At 39.7% G+C, this 8,260-nt stretch overlaps 1 pseudogene; it reads right to left on the minus strand.

Annotated features, from left to right (window-relative positions):
* Positions 1–2,454: 2,454 nt before the first annotated feature.
* LOC122648398 lies at positions 2,455–5,308 on the minus strand (annotated as a pseudogene).
* Between the last annotated feature and the right edge of the window lie 2,952 nt (positions 5,309–8,260).

Below are 8,260 nucleotides of genomic sequence, written 5' to 3' on the forward strand. Positions count from 1 at the left end.
GCAAGTCTCTCTCGATCTCACGCCCGGGAGATGATCTCCTAGGGTTTGGCTCTTGTCGAGGTACGGACTCCACCCTTGCCGATGGCGAAGTCCTTCGACGGTGAGACGTTGCACGTGTGTCAAGTATTCTCGAAAGAGTTGTTGTTCATCGAGGATCTGTCGTTGCAGGTCGTTGATCGACCACGATGGGCGGAGCATTGGGGTCAGGTATCACCTCCACCACCACATCGTCTGCCTTGTCATTGTTGGGCTCGTCGACCACAAACTGGTCATTAAAGGGGATCTCTTCCTCCAGAGGGACATGGCCTTGGTCATTGGCTCTGCGGCGAGAGCACTCTGGGGGTGGTGATCCATTCCTTGCTTCGTTGTTGGTGGTGGTAGTCTTCCTTCGTGCCATTGAATGAATATGGAAGCGAGCTAGTAACTGTAATGGTTAGCGTCGTTCCCACAGACGGCACCAATCTGTTGCGTCAATAAATCGTCGAGCGGTCCTGCAAGTGCCATCACCTGCAAGTGGACCAAGGGTCAACAGAGAGAACCGGTGTGGTTCCGGCCTGGGGCTCTCCGATGCCAAAGTTAGATCTCCTGAGCAAACAGATGAATAGTGATTATCCAATATGAGTTTAGATGTCCCCTTATGGGGTTGTGTACCTTGCATTTTCTAGTAGTGTATGGTGGTGTAGAGAGTCCCAGTTTGATGGCAATTGTGCCGTTTGAGTGGATAGAGGCCCTGGTTAACGGGGTTTTATCCTGATTGGCCATCTCCCCGCGGGAGGGAGTGTCCTGGTGGTATCAAGATCCTTGTTGGATAGATACCCTCGTGTGGTGATAACGTTATTGGTGCTTGAATCCGTCTGGGTGACGTGACTTCTAAGCGGTGGCCTAGAGTCTTAGTGGTGACATGAGTCTACAGTGACACGATTGGGTCATAGACGAGTGGCCCCGGTGTCCGTGTACATCATGTCCGCGTCCACGATGCCGCGCCTGGGTGAGAGGCCATCCAGGCCGCGCCTGGGTGATGCCACGCCTGGATGTAGGCCGCGCCTGGGTGAGGCAACGCCTGGGTGAGGTGGGTGCCTGGGTGACGCTGCGCCTGGTGCAGGCCGCGCCTGGGTGAGGCGGCGCCTAGTGCAGGCCGTGCCTGTGTGAGGCCGCACCCGAGTGGGACCCCCGGTTCGTTCTCCTTGGTTCTGGGGCTGGTCGCCCTGTGACACGTGGCGGCCGCTGATTGGTCCGGTGAATCTTGGATGTATCAGTTTATTAAACAATTCAATTTTGGTATTAAGAAATGAAGTCATTTATTAAATGGTTCAATCTTGGTTTGAAGTGAAACCGTTTAACCACCGATTTTGAACCGATTAAAACCAATTAGACCCAGTATGTTATTGAACCGATTATCATACTAAACTGATAAAAAAAAACACTAATTAGTTTATCCTTGCATTCTACATATACTCTCTAAATGTTTTTGCAGTTGATTTAAATTATGTAAATTACTTTAAATTGTTTTATTTCTCAAGTTACAATTTGAGCTAAACTAGTTGAATTGCAGGTACAAAATCCTATTAAAAGGATAGTATAATTCAATTGAATGGGTTGGAGTTGCCACTAAAAAGTTTCTACAGGACAAAAAAAAATCCCAAACTCAATATATATGTCAAGGGGATAGAAACTCTAGATTTTATCAAGAAGTAGCAAAATCTAATCTCCTATATAATAGGATTTTGAAAAAGAACGCTAACCGGTTGTGTGGTTCTTGCATCCAAAAACAAGACCATACAAAATTACCACTCTGCCTCCAATGAACTAAAAAATCACATTCAGTCAGATGCTCCAGCAATCATTCTTATTGGCCCATGCACTGGTTCAGATGCCACACGACCAGATAGATCTTTTGCCCAATAGGTTATTAGGCATCAACAATGCAGAATTGCAGACGATAGAGTGATAGACTAGTGACTGAAAGGCCTTATAAATTGCAATATTGCTTTCTCAACATCTTTGACAAATAAATACTTCTTACAACCAATTGGTCCCATAAGTACCTGAATCTCTATTTACTCCAGTAACTATCTCTGAAGATAATTATGTACTCACATCTACACCATCTCCTGGTCTTCAACCTCTTAAGTCCTTTCAAAGCACCCGATTGTGATAGCTTACCAACCTTCTTCTATCATATAACGGATTTTATCATCCATCTAGTTACAAATTTTTTTGGAAGGAAAAAAAAAAAAATTTATTAGGCGAGTCAGTCGTATTCTTCTAACTCAAGGCTAAAAATTAAAATGTAAGGGTTTCAGAAAAAGGAGATTCCCTAGTGATAACCATGTGAAATTTTCAACGATCCTTGTCCCTTGTATGTATAATTATTGAATGTTCACCTACCTCGGTTGAAGTATATCGGGGAAAACAAACCATTAAATCACACCATCATCTCGCATCCGCAAGAAACGGAGAAGTTCCAATTTAGTCACTCCGGGTCATTTACATGGCCAAACAGCTCATTCCAATGATCTGAAGCTTCTTCAGGTGTCCGAAAGTCCAGATGTGAGGTTTAGTTTTCTCACGAGTTTCCAAAATTTCCTGAGAAAAGCAAAAAGTCATACTGTCAAGTAAGAATTACGCATCAACTGTAAATGACGAGGACCAATAAAAAACTGCAAATATGAAATCATAGCAACAAAACAAAAGGGAAGGAGAGCACAATTAAAGGAAATGTGATGATGCAGATATATAGCAGCCTCACCGAAATACTCAAACCTGTGTCAACCTTCTTTCTGTTCTCCTCTCCTTTAGACTATGTTTGTATGCCAAGAAAGGAAAAGGTGAAGAGAAAAAGCATAACGAGACAAAAATCATGATGATGTAATGATTGATTTATGTGTCCATCTCTCCTCAAATTCAAAATTTTTATTATTTTACTTTTTCTATTCTTTTCTTTTCTTGAGATCCAAACATTAGCTTAATATATCTGTCCCATATTTTAAGCAAGAAGAATCTGCATCTTACCAGGGTCGGTCAAAATGGCCAAGTCAGATAATTCAAATCAAAAGCAAAACTCTTAAATTGCTGTGTCATGACCATGCATAATGGGATTACCCAGTGGCAAAACCAAACATTCCACGGCATATTTAATAAGTTGGTACAACTCCTTTTGCAATATATTACCATAAATGTGGGTTTGCATCTTCATCAACTAACCTACCAGACCCAAAATGCTCACCTTATAAGAAAGATGCTTGTCCCTGACATCTTAACATAGAGAAGTGTTTGCCATCATGGCAGAATTTCAGAAAATGAACTCCCCTTATTGTACAGAACACAAATCTAATACTTGCAGCAGGTTGCCCACCATACTCTTTGCCTTGCTCCCATTACCAGCCTATCGGATGATCGAGGTATACATCTTCCTTAAGTTCTGTTTTGGGATTTTCTCCTTTGAATTCCCTTGGACGGATCACCCCCAATCATAATAGGGGATTTTCACTCCCTTGCCCACTTCACCAACATCCCAAAAGGCATTTTAGTTATCCTTCAAAGACATTTGGATCCCTGCTATGAGACTAAGGTTCTGCTTGTTTTGTAGCTTACAGCAAAAAACTTCTGGGGAAGTCAAATCATCATCATCATTGTTATTATCTTTCCGCACTCCAACATGACAAAGAAACATATTTGGGCATGGTTGACTGAGGAAAAGAATCCAGCCATATGACCCGGAGGGGGTCCAAGGGTGGCACTTGTATCATGGACCAAGATGCCACCATTATTTTTGGAAGGCTTAAGCTTAGTGTCACAAAGCATTGTGAACTGACTCCTGTAACAAAGACAACATACACCCCTCAGACTCAAAATATCCTCAGCCTCCCCCCTTGCCAACAATTCCCTTCTTCAATTTTTCAACCCCATCTCTGCAACTATGGTGGGGGGGGGTGAACTATAGGCAGCAAGCAACTGTAGTCCCGACGACCAGTGACTTGTCTGAAGCTCCAATGCCAGCAATATTTCGTTTCTAGCAATCCCCCCCCCCCCCCCACAATATCACCATCAAGTATCTCACCCTTTTTTACTTGTCCCCAACAAACTGATGTAGCCCTGATGATGAGTATTAATGCCCACTTCACTTTCTCCCTCCCTTCCAATGTCTTTCTCAAGCAACGACTCTTTTTCAAGTGCATTCTTTCCAAAACGTTTACAACGAATCTTTTCCAACAGCTATTTCTCTTACCCTAGGATTTGAATCTGAAAAAAATTGGGAAAATTGCCAAAAATCTGAGTGAAACGTATCGAAATTGGAAAAATATTTATGTTTCCACAGGGATCAAAATAACTTCACGAGTCGAGTTTCAGAAATTAACTTCGTCTAAAATATCCTTTGCTTTCATGGACTATCAGATTGCTGCTGACTGACATAATTCCAATCTGTAAACAATTTCTTTGTCCCTTCCAGTTCCATTGCTTCTTATTGCTTTGCTTCCTTATCACCTTCTTTAAAAATTCTAGAAGTAGCATTCTCAGAATCAACAAATACGATCCTGGATTTTGAATTTGTTCTTTTAGCCACTTCTGCAAAAAGCCTATTCATAGAGCTTGCCCTTTATTTTTTCCAGGTAATAGGAAGAGCAAGGTTTCAAGGTTTGTGAAATAGACAGTTCAAATTGAGAAATCTAAAAAACTGGACAATTCAAATCTGTTTGCAACATAAGGAATGTCACAAATCGTTGTTAGATTGGTCACAACCCTTTCTCAAGAACAATATTGAAAAAAAGAAACAGGAAGTTGTTTTCCAAATTTTTGTATTACATTCAGTAAAATAATTTCTTATCTCTTTAGGCCTATATAATTTCCTTTTGCTTTTAAGACAGTTCTTGTAAAATATTTTCATTGAATCAACTAAAGCCTATGTCAGCAAAAAACACATTAGGCTTAGGAGGATCTATGTTGGCAAAACCATCAAAATAGACAATATCTTGATAATACAAACACAAAAACAAGTGGATCAAAAGTAAGTATAGAAAAGATTTTGATGATACAAACACGAAAAGAAGTGGATCAAAAGTACTTAGCCTAACATACCAGGTGGTCCCATTATGGAGGCAAAAATAAACATTTTGCATGAACCTCAATATGACAAATAGAATCAGTTATTACTCACCTTCATCTCAGAAGATCGTTTTGTTTTCAGACTCAAACAGTCAAATAGAGCATTCCACTTCTCAGAACAGTTGTCAAGTACCCCAAGCCTGTAATATTGCTGCATCTGGTGAACTGGAGCTGCCAAGACATGAATTTCCTTCAGTTCAACAGTCTAATACTAAAATACAAAAGTATAAACAACTATGAAGATATATTCATGTAATTAAAACATCACATAAAAATTAATTCAACTCAACTTTGTTCAGGAGTCAAAAAAAATCAGCTAGAAATTAAGTCAGCTCAACTTTGTTCAAAGAGTGAAAAAGGACGGTAAAGAATGATAACAAGAAAGTTACACAGCAGGTTAAAGCTGAAGTAGTAAGCTAATGCTTAATCAGAGAAATTTTAAGATTCCAGTATCACACATCAATTATACATGTGTATCTCTTTTTTGTTTTCTCTTCTGTTTATCATTTTTTATTGGAACAAAACAAAGTGCAACTTATCAAGCCTACTATGAAATTTTACTCTAAATCACTCCACTACTTGTAGCCCATTTCTTCCATTTGGAAGTCTTCAAATCTTTGGTAATGCAGGCTCAATCCAGTTGATGAGGTCAGACTTCAGAGGTTGCAAGTAATGAATCCATATTAGCAGACATTTTTGAAGAGGATTGATGTGAAGCCAATTAGTATCAAATTCCATAATACAATACACATATTTCTGTCCAATAAATTAAACTACCATTTCTTCCAAACATCTTTTTTTCTTTGGTTTCTCGATAAATCAAAAAAGTTTTCTAATATAGAAAGAAAAGATCCCCAAATCTTTACAAGGTCCAAATGGACTAGACAAAAATATGCTGGAACCCTAGGTGGGTTGTCTTCCATATCCTCAATTTGTCTATCTTTTTTTCTCTTCTTTATTCTTTATTTTATCCTTATTTCTTAGGGAAAATTACATATGCCTCCCCTGTACTTTGCCCTAATTACATGTTCCTCCCCTTGGTTTTCCCACCTTACATTTTGACCCCTTATGGTTGACGGTGTTAGGGTGCTGTTAGTTAATGGTTTGAAAAGAAAATATTACCCTTGTTCTAAAACACCACAAGTAGAATTACAATGATACCCTTTTCATCATCTTCAACCTTAAAACACCATTTCTTTCCTCCTCCACCGCCACCACTGCCGCCGCTGCCACTGCCACCATATCAGTTTCATTGAACTTCTTTTTAACAACACTACGAACATACTTTTCAACATTGAGGCAGATGTTTTGGTAGAAATTCTGCCCAAGTTGAGCAGAAGCTGAGTTTAGGCCGCTGGAATCGACATCGTCACTAGAACTGCTGCTGGCACTGGAACCATTTTCTGAGAAACCCGTTGGATGTAGTATTCACCGGCATATGCCCTAGGAAGGTTCTCATCACTTTTTCTCTGGAACACGGATTGTTGCTCTTGGTTACCTAACTGTAGTCTTTGCAGCTCCTAAATCTGCCTCTAAATCTCTGTGTGGGACAAAATCTTTTCCCCTCCTCCCAACATTCTTGAACCCCTAATTTCCATCTATAAATACCTTTTGCTCTCCTCCCTTAGAATCAATCAACTTTGAAGCTGTAAATAGAGAGGAAACAGAGAAAGAGAGAGGTAGAGAGATGGCATTTTTTCAGTTTCCGCAACTTCTGGGATTAGCCATGGCAGCCATTCTCATTTTCATATGCTGGATTTCGCCCATCCAAGCGTATAAAAGGCTTGAAAGAATGGTTTTGGAGGTCCAAAATCAAATTTCCCTTTGAGGAATATTGAAGATATGTGGAAAAAGGATAAAGATTCTCTTTTGAAACTGTAAATGAAACCCATAACATCCATTCAACTGTCTTACCTTACTTTGCTCGGTGGAGAAAATTATATGGTAATTAGTTAAGCTTCATAGTCCATGGATGGATTATCTTTGTGTATATATTGCTAAGAGGAACAGAATGAAGGAGAGGAGGCAAAAGGGCTTTGCGATAAAACCCATCTGCAGGTGGCCTCGCTCAAATCATGGCTGATTTCTTGAGTGGTTTGGAGAGTAGGGTTTTTATTAGAAATGAAAAAAGCCAAATGGGTTTGTGAGTTTTTTTTGCAGAGGGATCTCAACTCTGTGCTTGGTTTTCTTTCTTTTTGGATGGCCTACCTTTGGCTAACTTTGAGGATGCAGAGATATGGGGTATCTTGATCACCGAGGGAAGTGGCAGCGAAGTCAGCGATGGAGTCGACAATGGGGGGGATTGCAGAGGGGTGGGGGTGGGTGGGGTTACAGGAAGAAGAAGAAGAAGAAGAAGAAGAAGAAGAAGAAGAAGAAGAAGAGAAGATGAACATCATTTTTAATCAAAAGGGTGAGAGGGTCATCTCACAAAGACTCAGGGTCAGTTTGGACATTATAAAAAATCTAACTACGCCACATCAGCACTTAACAGATAGATGCCAATGGCAGGGGAGAAATTAGTAATTTTTTGAAAACTACAGGGGAATCGTATGTAAGGTGGGAAAACCAAGGGGAGGAACATGTAATTAGGGCAAAGTACAGGGGAGGCATATGTAATTTTCCCTATTTCTTATAATAATTCCTAAATGGGTATTCTTTTCCAGCTATTATATTGAATCAGATTGTTCTGACTCTAAATTCTGAAGACCTTATTTCCAAATCCTAGAAACTCTATTCCTTAAACTCCAACGGAAACTACAGATCCAACAATTGTCAACATTTGATCACCTAACAAAATAAAAACCAAAAAGTAAAGGGAAAATTACTTGGACATCTCCTGTACTATGACCATTTTGCTTACGATTACTAACGTTTGAAACAATTACTTGATACCCCCTGAAACCTGATGGTGTTAGTCTTCTGTTAGTGTTTAATTGGAAATGTCCATTTTACTCTTATCACCTATTCAAAAGAAAACAGTGAAATTGACAGATTTACCCCCTTCTTCTTCTTCTTCTTCTATCCCCTACTGATTTCAAACCCTAATCGATTTCAGAAAATTTCCCTTTTTTTAAACAAATTTCAAATAAAAAAAACCCAAAACCCTTAATCAATTTTCAGATTAAGGGTTTGAATCTGAAAATCGATTAAGGGTTTG

Source organism: Telopea speciosissima, unplaced genomic scaffold (genome assembly GCF_018873765.1).
Source record: "Telopea speciosissima isolate NSW1024214 ecotype Mountain lineage unplaced genomic scaffold, Tspe_v1 Tspe_v1.0967, whole genome shotgun sequence".
NCBI lineage: Eukaryota > Viridiplantae > Streptophyta > Magnoliopsida > Proteales > Proteaceae > Telopea > Telopea speciosissima.